Consider the following 15333-nt stretch of genomic DNA (forward strand, 5'->3'; position numbering starts at 1 on the left):
CTTTATAATGCCAGTCGTTTTGCCACAGGTTATGGCTGTAATATTAAATAGAATGAGCATTTGGCTCAGCCATCAAAAGTTTGAATCAGAACAAGGTGGTTTCTGTTTTTTCTTGGAGGTGCAGTTCTCACCTTCATCCCCACAGCCACAAGCAATCAGGGCACACGACACATCCATGCCCTGTCCCCTCCCAGCTCGGGCATCTGGGCATGTTCACTGCATGAAAAGCCATGCCCAATAGCCATGAGGGGCTGGAGAAAAACCATAGCTCACACAGTAATTTGTTACAGACAATAGAAAAGAAATAGGAAAATAATACATTAACATTATTTAATCTGCATATCTCTATATGTGTATCAATCTTTCTATATATGTATAATTGTAATACATATATCTATGCAACTATCAAAATCATTTAAAAGTGTCGTAGAAGTTCAGTCAGGGTGGTGAGAAAAATTGTAAATGGACACAAATCTTCTTGGAAGGCCAGAAGGTCTTGCAAAAGCCTCAGAATAGGATCTGGCTGAAAGCAGCCAGATTCTCTTATGCGGTGCCTGAAAGCTTAAGTTAGATAACGAGGGGATGTAAAGAAACTGATTTAGGTAAGTTAGTTTACTTAGATGTCAGAACATGGCCTTTAATCATCTGTAAGACTGCTTTCTTTGTGGGGGGGACGACCATGTCAATTATCCACAAGTGACTTGTCTCAAAGCCTCTGTCATTAAATCTATGCTGAATAAATGCCCACAGCACCAGCTGGTGAGGGCCATGGCTGCTGACTCTTTATAGCCCCTCCTCGGTGTCTGTGATTTGCCCATACCCCTAAGCTCACTCTTTCACTGGGTAGCTGTGCCTGAATGCATTCATTCATCCATCTCTGGGTCAGGGTCTGCAAGTCTGACAGGGCAAAGTGTCTTGAATCAAAACTATTTTAGTTTTTCAGACAGTCTTGCTATGTCACCCAGGCTTAAGTGCAGTGGTATGATCACACCTCACTGCAGCATGAGTCTCCAGGACTCAAGCAATCGTTCTGTCTCAGCCTCTGTAGTAGCTGGGACTGTACGTGTTCATCAGCACACCAAACAAAGTATTGATGAATTTTTTCATAGAGATGAGATCTCATTATGTTGCCCTTGGCTGGTCTCACTCCTGGGCTCAAGTGATTCTCCTGCCTTGACCTTCCAAAATGCTGGGATTACGGGCATGGGACACAGCAAGTAGCAGACCCCTGTAATGACCAAGGATTCCTGGCCTCCAAAACACAAGACAGTACATGCACATTTATCATGAAATATTACAGCCTTTCTCTGTGATAGCCGACAAGTGGGACCTCAACCCACCACACCTAATTTCTGTGTTTATTCAACTCCTTACTCATATTTTATGTATGAGTATGATTAAATGCCTGCTAATTACATAGAACATTTTTAAAATCAGGAGCTCCTTCTATTGATGAACAGAAATGCTGTATGCAAAAACAATTAAAGTAAGATTTGGTTGTTCTCATTTCCACAAGTTGGTATGAACTCATATGAAAATTGAATAAGCTGAACTGTACCTTTACTTAATGAGGACTCCAGTCTCATTATATTATTTATTTCTACCTTCTGATCTGCCATGCAAAAGATGAGGTAACAGGAAAGGGATAATATTTTATGGTCATTATATATTTAATATATATGTTAAGGGGTTCAGGATGAGCTTTTATATGGTCATGCCAAATATAGGCATAGCTCTGTAATTAGATTTAAGCAATCAATCAGTGAAAAGATTGGAAAAGAGGCTCTAAGCTAATTTGCTCAATTTAAAATAAGATATTTTGTTAATCTAATAAATCTAACCAGGTGCTGGATTTTGAACTTCGGTTAATTTTTAAAAAGTAGAATACCAAAGAGACACTTTGTTTTGTGCCTGTAGCAGGTACTTAAAAAAAAAANAAAAAAAAAAAAAAAAAAAAAAAAAAAAAAAAAAAAAAAAAAAAAAAAAAAAAAAAAAAAAAACGTTGCTCACTGCAACCTCTGCCTCCCAGGTCCAAGCGATTCTCCTCTAGAGCATTTCTATCTAATGCAACTGCTAGCTACTGTGGCTATTTGAGTTCAAATTAAATAAAACAAAAAATCCTGTTGTTCAGTCCACTATCTGCCTTTCATGTGTGCAGTAGCCATATTGGCCCAGTGGATATCATAGCACAATGAAGATGCACAACATATTTATCATCACAAGATGTTCCACTGTTCTACAGAAGTCTAGACACAGAGATGAATGAATATATGCAGTTTGGAATAAAGTAAAGCTTGATTTTTTAAAAAAGTACCTGCTACAGGCACAAAACAAAGTGTCTCTTCGGTATTCTACTTTGTACATGTGAGACATTCAGGCATTCCTGATAAAGGAGCCTAGCTCTGAAGACAGCTCCAGTTTATCCCTAGAAAAACCTTGTATTTTGATGTATTATGCATAGAGGATACAATATCTTGCAACTTTGTGAAATTCTTTCCTTGGATTTAGTGCTTTGAGGATATTTTTCATCTTCTTTGAGGTATTCTTACCATAAGAATGAAAGTTAAAACAAGCTTCAGGCACTTCTTTTGGGACTGGGCTCTCTGCATTGAAAAGTCATAGGTTTGGTTATATCAGGACAATTCTTCCCCACAGAGTTTTTTTTTTTTTTTAATACTCTTTTACTTCACACATATTTTAATGACTATGGAACTTCTGGGGGAAAAGGCAATGAATACATGTCCTAAAATCATTGGTAAAGTTAGAGAATATGATGAATTAGTGAATCATGTTGAAGTAAAAGCAGCTTAGTGTGTAGGTGGGAGTTGGAATAAGGGAGATGACAGATAGTATTCACATTGTAGAAAAAAAGAGGAATGAGACATAATTTGCCATGAAATAGTCAAGATCATGATGATCTGGAAGGAAGATAAAATTCTGTCCTCTTAAGAAGTTTGAAGAATCTTAAAACCATGACTCAAAAGAATCCTTAATATAGTTGTTAACATCACCGAAGATGATTTCAAAGGTCTGTGTAAAGAAAAAGCTGACACATCTTTATATATATACCCTGACAGGGTCATACAAGACAATGGATGACTAAGATAATTTAAAAGGGTGAGATACACAAGATATGAAGTTTAAATATTAATAAGGAAAGGGAATCATGGATCAATTATCTGGAAGTGGCACAGGGGAATAAGAAGACAGTTCATATTATAACTACTTTTAATAAAAATCACAGAGGATAGAGAGGAAGCCCCCCACAAAGAAAGCATCGGGGTCGAGTGTCTGAAAGAGAATTATGTGCATATAATATTTGCAGAAATAAGGGTACATCAACAAGTGTTATAATGCAAACCATTCTTGGCAGAGAATGAGTGAAAGTAACTTTTTAATGAATGAAATAAAAATCAATTTGTGTATAAGGAACTTATGCAAGTAAGAGATGAGCTGATTTTCATAGTGGCAGGTGTGATGAGTGGTAATGATTGAAACACTTGATTAGGAGCAAAACATATTCTGACATTTTAAGTCTAATTTACTCGACTGAAAAGAGAGGGTTTATTTTCACCTAGGTGTTTAAGCTAGAATATAACCCTCTGACTTAAACAATTATCTAATCTGCCAGAGTTTAAAAAATTGTGTAAATTCAAATTGCCATCATGAGACAAGTTGAAGTCATGTATACGTCTAGATATTTGCAAGTTAAAATTGTAGTCAATCCTTATGTCCCAGCCCAATTATTTTCTCTTTAATAAGACTTGCTTTGTTCCCTGTTCATGACTGGATTCATTTTGATATAAGGGAAATAGAACAACAAATTATCTAACAACAACAACAAAGACATAGAGAGGCAGACAGATGTCATAGAGTTACAGAAATAGGTGAAAGGCAAGACAGAAAAAGGGTAGGAAACACGGTAGTCCTGAAAACAGCAGGAAGAGACCATATATTATGACACCAACATCTGAAATTAACATAAATCAACTGTATTGCACTTTTCTTCATCATTCTGTTTTACTCATTGATTCAGTTGACTGGAATAAATCTCAATTTCTTTCCATGCAAAGCCATAGAACATTGTCTAGTCAATGACTGGCTAGACTGTGTGTAAGTTTACACTGCACCAGCCAGCACTGAATGAAGCAAGGAGATTATGAGGGAGAGTGGTGAATTCATTGGCACATTGTTCATTTATTTGAAACTCTTGATAGAACAGATTATTTGAAAGAATAGAAGGGGAAGAGCAGAAATTTCAAAGAAAAGTCTAAATTATCCCTGGCTAAAAGTTATTTTTCTTTTTTTTTTTTTTTCTTTTTGTTGCTGTTTCAGAGACAAGTTCTGCCTTTGTTGATCAGGCTGGAATATAGTAGTGTAATCCTGACTTACCACAGCCTCAGTCTCCTGGGCCCCAACAATCCTCTCACATCAGCCTCCAGAGTAGCTGGAACTATAGACATGTGCCACCATGCTCAGTCAATTTTTAATTTTTTAAATAGAGGCAGGGTCTTCTTATGTTACCCAGGTTTGTCTTTAACTCCTGGTCTCAAGCAATCTTTCCACTTGGCTTCCCAGACATCTGAGATTAAAGGCATGAGCCATCTTGCCTGGCCATGTTTCTTATCTGAAATGTAGTAGGACTTTATTTATATATGCAACAACTGATACACTTAGCAAAGCTTCCCCTGTTACAGTAATGAAAGCACATATCTGTTTTTATAAACATGCATTCCTTGAGGGAAGGTCAATGAAGTATCCTTTAAATGTCTTCCCCACTCTCTTTTGGTGACTTCTCATTTTTTAATCAATTGGTGGGTGATTAAAGAATGAGACACAAGACTTAGTCCTTTGCTCTTTGCTCTTCTCTAAACACATTCACTCTCAATATAACCTCATAACTCTTCATGTCTTTAAGGGTGCACATACCTCTTCCATGAACTCAGCTTAAATATCTTTAAAAATCTTCAGACTTTCAGTTTGGATGCCAAGAAGCATCTCAAAGTTAACATGTCAATAACAGTTGGCCTAGAATCTTCTCTCCCCAATCTGTCTTGTTCTTGGAATTTGTTGTTTCAGCAACTGATACCATCAGTTGACCCTGTGGCTAAAACCAAAAACCTATGATTCTGTCATGACACCTTTCTTTTTCTAATACTGTGATATAAACATCAGTATTTAACCTATCAGAAAGTTCTATACTCAGTGTCATAAATCCAACCCATTTTTCTCCACCTGTAATCCTAAATTTAAGCAAGGTTGCCTCTTGTCTATTCCAGTTGCCTTCTATCTGCTCTCCTGAATTCTATTCCCCCTTTTCTGTCAATGCCCAGAGAGTTGACAGAATGAGTCTCCAAAAAGTAGAAATTAGATTGGACTGTGGACTGCTTTCTAAATATCTCTCAGACTTACCCTGGTTTATGTATCTCTATATGATCAGGTTATTTGCCAATTTCTGACATTATCTCAATTTTTAATACTCATATTTCTATTACTTAAACATATTTTACAATAATTCATGATTAGGCTTATTTTGGATTCAAATACTGAGATACATGTAAAAATGCTGTTGCTTCACATTTTTAATATTCTCATGAATACATATATCTCTTGTTATGTTACTAATATTTTAATGAGTTGTGCTTCCCTTTTGTGGGCTACTCTATGTGGAAGCCATTCTTGATCACTGAGAAATTCCCACCTGTTTAAGATTATTTATGCAGGAGAGAACACAGTCTGATGTCTAGCAGCTAGTTGCACTTGTCTTCCCTTCTGAAATTGAATTTTTTGTTGTAGCCATAAATCATTAACTTATTTCTTCTAATTTTATTTATTATTTTATTGTTACTTGAAATTGATGGTAGGTAACAACAAAGATCCTTAAAATGTTAAAAATTTGGTCACAATACACTTCTTATAATCTTCAGGCACCATATACATTTATAAAATATTTTTGACATGACTTTTCTAAATGTAACATTCACAATAGTAATGATGAAAAATCTGATAACATTTAGGTTATAGCGTGAAAAATTAATGATGTAAAGAACAGTTTCTGAATAAGTATGCCAGATTTTAAATAAATGTTATATATTTATGAGAAGAATTTGGTGTCAGAAAATAAATATAACAGCTGCTTTTTAATGATATGTAGAAATTTTGATTCTAATCTGTTACATTTAATAGCACAATACATTGGAAAGAATGTACTACTAAGTATTCATGTTACTAAGCATTTTTGCACAATAAGCATCACTAAAATAACTCATGCTTTATGTTTTTGAAAATAGATTGGCATTTTTTTAGTGAGCTCATTTCTTTCTCTAACATGTGCCACTATCAAATAACCTTGAGCTTGGTTAGAGGAAAGGTTTCCACTTTTCTTTCTTAACTCTCCAAATTAGCCTTCCATAGCTCTGTAATACAAGTAAATCATTTTGCCTCTGAGAAGTGACACATCAAAAGTAGAAACCAGGGATTAATCCCCCCTTTGTTTAAATACTTCAGTGGAGAATACAATCACCATTGGTAGAATAAACAGCAAATCCCACTACATTAAGTGCTTAAGACTGTGTTGTAAATGGTGGCTCTATTGACAATAGCACTATCCATGTATACTTTTGTGGTTATGGTATTAACATATTTTGTTTCATACGGGAAATAAATTTTATTTATTTCTTAGAGAATCTTTCACATATTTCTTAAGAAATCTACCATAAATATGCATCACTATTTATAATCTAGGTTCAATAAAAACTTATTTTAAAATGTTGTCATTTTAGGAATCATTTCAGGGCTATTAAAATCAACCAAAGGTGTTCAACAAATTGGGAAGTATTATTTATTATAAATGACAGAACATTGAGTAAGAGCAGGAGCAGTCTGACTTGTTATTACTTGGATGAACTCCTATTTTCTACCCAGCTCTGTAGCCTGGTACTCTAACTAGAACCAACCAACTGTAAAATCAATAGCTTCATTAATGGAAAACATCTGATAGGAGTTTAATTTCCAAAATATATAATAAACTCAATAGCAAAAAATACAAATACCATGATTAAAAATGAGAAAAGGGTATGCATAGAGAATCCAGAAAGATGGGATCCAGGAGAGTAAAGCAGCTTCCACACTGAGTGGAAGGGAATAGAGAGAAATGGAGTTTAGGAGGGGAAGACAGGCCTCCACAAAGGGAGTGTTCGTGGAAGGGGACTCCAGGGGGAAATTCAGGATAGAAAGAAACAGCTTTCATGAGCACAAGGGTGTTTGTGGAAGGGGACCCAAACATGGATTTCCAAGAAAATGATTTCTTAAGGTGAAATCAGCTCTTGGGGAAGATACTGTGAACATTATTGAACTGACAGCAATGGATTTAGAATACTTGTAAATATATACAATTTTTATTCATCAAAAAAGCTGAGAGGAGAAAAATCATATAATTGAGTCCAGAGATGTTGAATAAAGACATTTTCAGATAAGAAAAAATGAAATAATTTATCACTGGCAGAGCTGCTTACCAGAAATATTAAAGCAATGGCTTTAGGCTGAAACGAAATATCACCAGCTAATAATACAAGTACATGCAAATACAGAGAGACCACCAAAAATATAAATATTTTAAAATATATATTTATATATTTAAATATAAATATTTTAAAAATATTTTATATATTTAAATTAAAAATATAAATATATAAAAGTCCATATACTTATTTAAGTTCTTTATAAGTAATAAAATTGTATTAAAAATTAATTTACAAATAAGCTTATAACATGTATAGATGTAATGCACAGGCATAACTCCTGTTGTGCTTTGTTTTGTTGTGTTTTAAAGTTTCTGTGTTTTGTTTTTTTCACAAGCTGAAAGTTTATGGCAAACTTGTGTAGAGCAAGTCTATCAAAACCATTTTCCAACAGCATGTGCTTACTTCATGTGGCTGCACAGATTAAGAGATATTTTTAGCAATAAAATATTTTTCAATTAAGGTATATACATTGTTTGGTTTAGACATAACCCTAGCATAGTTAATATAATACATTATAATGTAAAGTAACTTTTATATATTTTAAGAAGCAAATAAATTGGTGTAACATGCTTTATTGTTATATGAGCTTCATGGCAGTGGTCTTCAGTCAAAGCCTCAACATCTCAGAGATATACCTGTGCATGACAATCATAGCCAAAAGGTGAGAAAGATGAAATGGAGCTATATGGAAGCAAATTCTCCATAGTTTAAATAATTAAAGCTACTATTGTTTGTAAATTGAATGTTATAGTTTAAGGTTCATATTGTTGTTCCCAGGTCAACCACTAAGAAAATAAATCAAAATTTATAGTGGATTTGAATAGATCTTTCTTCAAAGGAGACTTATGTATGGCTAAAAATTATATTAAAAAATATCAAGACCACTATCCACTATGAAAATGCCCATGAAAACAAGAAAACATCACTTTTCAAACACTAGAATGGCTTTAATAAAACAATAGGCAAAAGACAATTTATGCTTATATATTATTTTTCAAAAAACATATCCAGTATATGATTCTGTTAACTTTTTCTTTCAATGAGCACTTCTATATAAAATAAGCTCTCAAACATAAAATCCAAAGGCCAAATCCAGTTGAATAAATTCTCTGCAATTGCCAGTTCCATCCTTTTGGGAAGTTCTGGAAGTGTAAGTGATTACATGTGAATTCATCAGGTTGAAATTTCCATTTTTACAGTGACTTCCTCATATACAAAGAGCTTCCAGTTTGAGTCACCGTTATCATTAATAATAGTACTATAGGGAAGTGAAGATAATTACCATCAATCTCCCCTATATGGCAAGTTATTGCTTGTATCTGAGATGGAACTTATAAATTTCCCTCTCAATTTGTGACTTTTTCAGAAGCAGGAAAGAATCATTAGTCAACCTGATTTACAGGGTACAGAAATATTTTGAGTCTTGGTTTATACAAAAACTCAGTGAAAAAATTCAATTCTAATAAGATAATCAGATCATTTATCTCCAGATCTTGCATTTATTGTCTACAGGATAAGGTCTTTTTTTACTTCAAATGTTAATTTACTAGATTTTTATAATGTTTATGTAACTCTGCAAATTATGAAGAAAATCCTAGGAATTATAGATAATTTGTGAGGAAAGAGAGAGAGGGGATTCTTTCTGATTATTCCCAAATATTTTTCAAATGTGTACACATGGCAGTCTCAACTAAATTCAGGTAACTGTTGGTGAGGAACATTATTTATTATTTTATTTTTCTTTCAAAATTCTGGACTATGCAGAGATACTTTCCTAAACCGAGGAAGTGCATGATGATTCATCTCAGAAGATTACAAATTAATAAACTTGTTCTGAGAGAATCAGTATGAAGGGGCAAATCAGGCTTGTCCAATATGGTTCTAGTGCAGGGATTTGTAACCATTTTCACACCAAAGACTTGGAAAATCTAGTGAAGTTTACAGACTCGTTCTTAGTATCTGATTTTTACAGAAGTGAAACATACATAGCATATGATTTTCCACTTTTAAATGTACAGTTTAGTAGTGTTAAGATCTCCAGAATGTTTTTTCATGCAGAATTGAAACTCTATGGATTAAACAACAAAGCCTTTTTCTCCCTCTTCCCAACCCCTGGTAACAACTATTATGCTTATGCTTTCTATATTTACACTGTAAGTCGTGTTGCTATGAACATGTACGTACAAATGTCTCCTGGAGAACCTCACTTTAACTGTTTTGGATAAATACCCAGAAGTGTGATTGTTGAGTATCATATGGTATTTGTATTTTTAATTTTTTGAAGAAGTCAGTATTGTTCTCCATAAAGTTTGCACCATTTTACAATCCAACCAACAGTGCACAAGATTTTCAACTTGTCCATATCCCTGCTAATACACTTGTTACTTTCCGGTTTTATTTGTTTTTGATAGTTTCTACACCAATGGATATTAGCTGATATCTCACAGTAAAATGTATTTCTCTGATGATTAGTGATACAGAGCACCTTTTCATGTTTGCTGGACTTTGCATATCATCTTTAGAGAAATGCTTATTCAAGTTTTACCCACTTTGAATTGGACTACTTGAACTTTTGTTCTTGAATTGTAGGAGTTCTTTATATATGCTAGATATTAACCTCTTATGTGGTTAAAGCTATATGGTTTGCAAATATCTTCTCCCATTTCGTAGGGTCCCTTTTTACTCTGTTCATGATATACCTTGCCAAGCAAAAACTTTTAAGTTTGATGAGGTCTCACTGGCCTATTTTTGCCTTTATTGCCTGTGTGCTCACTATGATTTTTATACATTTGTAAAATAAAAATACTTAGGATCATGAATAAATTTAATTATTTTGAAACATATTGGTCAAACTATAGAGACTACAAAATTCAGTTATGTATGTGATAATACTGATACATCACATGATGAAGTCTTAAGGCAGGACTAATAAGTAGCAAAATATACTAGTAGTTTTGATTGTACATGTGAAGCAGGTTTACTCTGCACTGGTTCCCAATTTGCTTGAGTCTGATGAGATAGAACATTTATACATAACGAGTTATATGAAGTAGATTTGATACTTACAAATAGACATAAAAAGACAACAGAAGTCTAGTACTGCTTGTAAGCCAGCCTGCCGTGGCTCAGGAAAGCTGCCCAGCGTGGACAGAGTATTATCTGTGTATATGCTAATTGGACCACAGCTGAGAGGTCCTGGAAACCAGCACATCCTTGATTTTATAACCCCAGAGTTCCATGGATCACTGGGTTAAAGCATTGAAGGACATAATGTTTCTAGGGAAGGACCGGGAAAGAGACCAGGCTGATCCAGATAGTTCTGTCTTATCTCAGGACATTGCATTCATAGCACATTCTACAATTATTCTTGAGAACTGTAAGTGAGAAAATGGGGAGAAATGGGTTGATGTAAGGTCACTCAGAATTATTCTCCAGTCAACATATTTCAAGATATCTGCAGCAAGGTAATGTGATATAAAAATATACAAAATTTTATTCGGTGACAGGCACTCTAATACTACTTTGTAGTGTTTGCATATACCTAAGATAGAGTAAATTTCAGTTAGCTATTAGTGAATACCAAGATTCAACTTCTTTGTTCCCCTTTAAAGTCCATAGGTTAAACCCCATTGTGAAAGACTGAAATACTAATCTTCCCCCACCACACACCCCTATTATACTCCTCAAGGGCCTTCTGTCCAATATTGTCCAAAACAAATTCCCACGCCTAAGGACCTTGGAATCAATATGGTGCAGAAGACAGGCTGCATAGCAGAAGAAGCAACTCTGCCAACATGTTTATTAAAAATTCCTTTAGGTGTCAAGATTATTTTACTGACAATAATTAATTAAATTAAATTAACTTTACAAATACACGTATTTTGAAAATTAAAAAAAAATCTTTTGCAATATTCTTTTCTTATGAATTTTTATAACAATAAACATAAACATTTAAGGCCATTTAATAAAATACATTTCGACAATACATAAGTACTTAGCCTAGCCAATCCCCATATTGGCAATTAAAAAGTAATTCCTTGCAAGAAAGAAAATTTATCAAGGAGATATAACTCACACATATGTCTTATTCCTTGGAAACTGATGCAATCAGACAGCCAAGAAAAATGCTGAATAAAATAAAAGTTTTCATGCTTTATGAACCAGGGAAAATGGAGTGAATTAAACACAAAACTCCAGGAGCTACTTCTATTGAATAAAGCAGCAGGGATTCTTTAGTTGGTCAGTTGCCCTAATGAATAGAGTCTATAATTAAATCAAGGCCCTAACAAAATGACTTTTATAATGAAAGAAAACGGCCGACAGGCAATAAGACGTGTATAAATAAATTTTAAAAGCTTATCAAAACAAAAGAACAATATTTTCAAAAGAACTTTGTAAAAATATAATTTACAGAAATAATCGAATTATGAGCAGCCTTACTAAGAGGGCAATTTAATTGCCCTTGACCTACTTTAGCAATTGAGTCCTTCTTGATATTTCTTCTCTGTTTGAGATTTCTCTCCATTTTATGATTCTTTTTCTGAATTAAAATATAAAGTTACATCACCTATACCTTATGATTTTTATTTGAAATTTAAAAGGGTTTATAAGGCTAGAGTTAACATTATATATCTACATATAATAGATATATATACACATGCATACATATATATGTACATACATATCTGTATGTACATAAAAACAGTACACGAACACACATATAGATATATAACTTAGCTACACATAATGTTTACGTCATATTAATTAAAATAATTTTTTCCTTGGTAATGTTAACTTCTCTGAAATTAACACAGCTTCACAGTAAAAAATAAAGAGGAGATACCGTTAAAGAGTATTTTTAATGTCCTTAAATAACCAACTTACAATGCCCATAAAATCAGTAATAGACGGGTGGGCTCCCGGCGTCGCGATGGAGGAGAGCGGGTTCGAGTCGGTGCTGTGTGTCAAGCCTGACGTCCCCGTCCACCGCATCCCTCCGCGGGCTACCAACCGTGGCTACAGGGCCACGGAGTAGCAGCTTGACCAGCCATCATGGAGTGGCCGGCTGAGGATCACTGCAAAGGGGCAGATGGCCTACATCAAGCTGGAGGACAGGACCTCAGGGGAGCTCTTTGCTCACGCCCCAGTGGATCAGTTTCCTGGCACGGCTATGGAGAGCATGGCGGATTCCAGCAGGTACCTCGTGATCTGCATTGAAGATGGAAACAGGCAACGGGCGTTTATTGGAATTGGCTTCGGGGACCGAGGTGATGCCTTTGACTTCAATGTTGCATTGCAGGATCATTTCAAGTGGGTGAAAGAGCAGTGTGAGTTTGCGAAACAAGCCCAGAACCCAGACCAAAGCCCTAACTTGGACCTGGAATTCAAGGAGGGCCAGGCCATCAAGCTCAACATTGCAAACATGAAGAAGGAAGGAGCAGCCAGAATCTCCGAGCCCCGCCTGCCAGCAAAGGAGGGTTGAGCTTGCTTCCCCCTGCCCCAGGGGGCAAAACCTCCACCCTCATCCCTCCCCCTGGGGAGCAGTTGTCAGTGGGGGGATCCCTCCTCCAGCCAGCCAGCAGTTGCTCCCACTTCAGGAGGTGCTTCTGTACCCTGGCCACAGCCCAAGCCTCCCACCGCTGCCATCTGGGGAGACTTTACCAAATCTACAGGATCAACTTCCAGCCAGACCCAACCAGGCTGGGTCCAGTTCTGACCTGAGCACAATCTTTCCTCATGTGACTTCTGGGAAGGAGCTCCCTCATCTGGGCCAAAGGAAGGAGGGTGAAGCATTCCTCAGCTGGCCTGTGTTTGCAGCATGAATCTCTCCTCTCTCCTTGCCTGGCTCTGTTGACAAACTGGGCATGTTTGGCAGTAAATTGGCATGGTGTCACACTGTTTCCTGGAATTCAAGCATGCAACCAGTACACAGAAGAAAAGCTCCGGGATCCCTGTCCCCATCTGTCCTCTTGACATGAGAGAGACTCTGAGACTTCTTCTATGGCAATGACACGTACTAAACGCAAGCCCCAAAAGCAAAATAATGGGGTGAGTTTGCTGCCTGGATTCAGATCAGCCCTTCTAGGGTCTGCAGGCATCATGTGATCAGTGGGGGCTTTCTTTACCCCNTTTATTTTCACATTCAAAATCAGATTTGCTTCAGCCTCAAAGAGTATGTTTATGTAAAATTAAATGAGGGCTGACGGTGAGTTGCACTCTTTTTTCCTAGATGGGAAGGGGTTAAGCCCTTTAGCCAGGCGTGTTGGCTCACACCTGCAATCCCAGCAATTTGGGAGGCCAAAGCAGGCGGATCACTTGAGCCCAGGAGTTCGAGACCAGCCTGGGCAACATGGCAAAATCCCATCTCTGCTAAAAGAAATACAAAAATTAACTAGTCACGTAGTTCCAGCTACTAGAGAGGCTGAGGTAGGAGGATTGCTTGAGCTCAAGAGGTTGAGGCTGCAGCGAGCCTTGACTGTGCCACTGCACTCCAGCCTGGACAACAGAATGAGACCCTCTCTCAAAAAAAAAAAGTCTGGGCACTGTGGTTCATGCCTGTAATCCCAGCACTGAGAGGCCGAGGCAGGCAGATCACCTGAGGTCAGGAGTTTGAGACCAGCCTGGCCAATATGGTGAAACTCCATCTCTACTAAAAATACAAAAATTATCCGGATGTGGTGGCGGGCACCTGTAGTCCCAGCTACTCGGGAGGCTGAGGCAGGAGAATCGTTTGAACTCAGGAGGTGGAGGCTACAGTGAGCTGAGATTGCGCCACTGCACTCCAGCCTGGGTGACAGAGCCAGAGTCCATCTCAACAACAAAAATTTTGATAAATAAAGTTATATTAACTATTAAAAAAAAAAAAAAGAAAAACCACTGGGGACCATATTTGGTCTCTGAGGCAAAGTTTGCTGACTGCTGCTCTTAGGAACTGGCTTCTTAGGGCTTTTTCTGTCCAGAGAAAAACCAGCTTTTATCTGCTTTGTATTTTCAAAGATCTGAACTCGTCCACCCTTCCCTGTCTTCTCTTTACAGATCAACTTCCAGCCAGACCCAACCAGGCTGGGTCCAGTTCTGACCTGAGCACAATTTTTCCTCATGTGACTTCTGGGAAGGAGCTCCCTCATCTGGGCCAAAGGAAGGAGGGCGAAGCATTCCTCAGCTGGCCTGTGTTTGGAGCATGAATCTCTCCTCTCTCCTTGCCTGGCTCTGTTGACAAACTGGGCATGTCTGGCAGTAAATTGGCATCGTGTCACACTGTTTCCTGGGATTCAAGTATGCAACCAGTACACCAAAGAAGAAAAGCTCCAGGATCCCTGTCCCCATCTGTCCTCTTGACATGAGAGAGACCCTGAGACTTCTTCTATCGCATTGACACGTATTAAACACAAGCCCCTAAAGCAAAAGAATGGGTTGAGTTTGCTGCCTGGATTCAGATCAGCCCTTCCTGATCTGCAGGTGTCATGTAATCACTGTTCAGTGGGGGGCTTTCTTTACCCACACTGGCTGTAGCCACTTCAGTCCATCTGTCCTTACAGAGGAGGGGCTCCTTCCTGATTTTTAGCAGGTTTAGAGGCTACAGCTTGAGCTTAGGAGGGAAATTGGAAGGATTAAGCAGCTTTTAAAAATGTTTAAATGTTTTGCTTTGCTAATGTGCTGATCCTCACTAACTCATCTTTGCAAAAAGAACTGCTCCCTCAGTGTGCTCCAGCGGTGTCTCTGAAGGCATTCCTCACTGTCAGCAGCTGCCCTGAGCTGCAGGCAGCAGTATTCATCTCTGGCCAATTGTCTGGTTTCCATGTATTCTAGG

At 37.0% G+C, this 15333-nt stretch overlaps 1 pseudogene across 1 annotated transcript; it reads left to right on the forward strand.

Annotated features, from left to right (window-relative positions):
• The first annotated feature begins 12453 nt into the window (after window positions 1–12453).
• LOC108311846 lies at window positions 12454–14929 on the forward strand (annotated as a pseudogene). Its single transcript, XR_001828381.2, has 2 exons — window positions 12454–13104; window positions 14559–14929. The product of XR_001828381.2 is annotated as an adaptin ear-binding coat-associated protein 2-like (transcript).
• The last annotated feature ends 404 nt before the right edge of the window (window positions 14930–15333 follow it).

The sequence above is a fragment of the Cebus imitator genome, unplaced genomic scaffold (assembly GCF_001604975.1).
Source record: "Cebus imitator isolate Cc_AM_T3 unplaced genomic scaffold, Cebus_imitator-1.0 Scaffold7, whole genome shotgun sequence".
NCBI lineage: Eukaryota > Metazoa > Chordata > Mammalia > Primates > Cebidae > Cebus > Cebus imitator.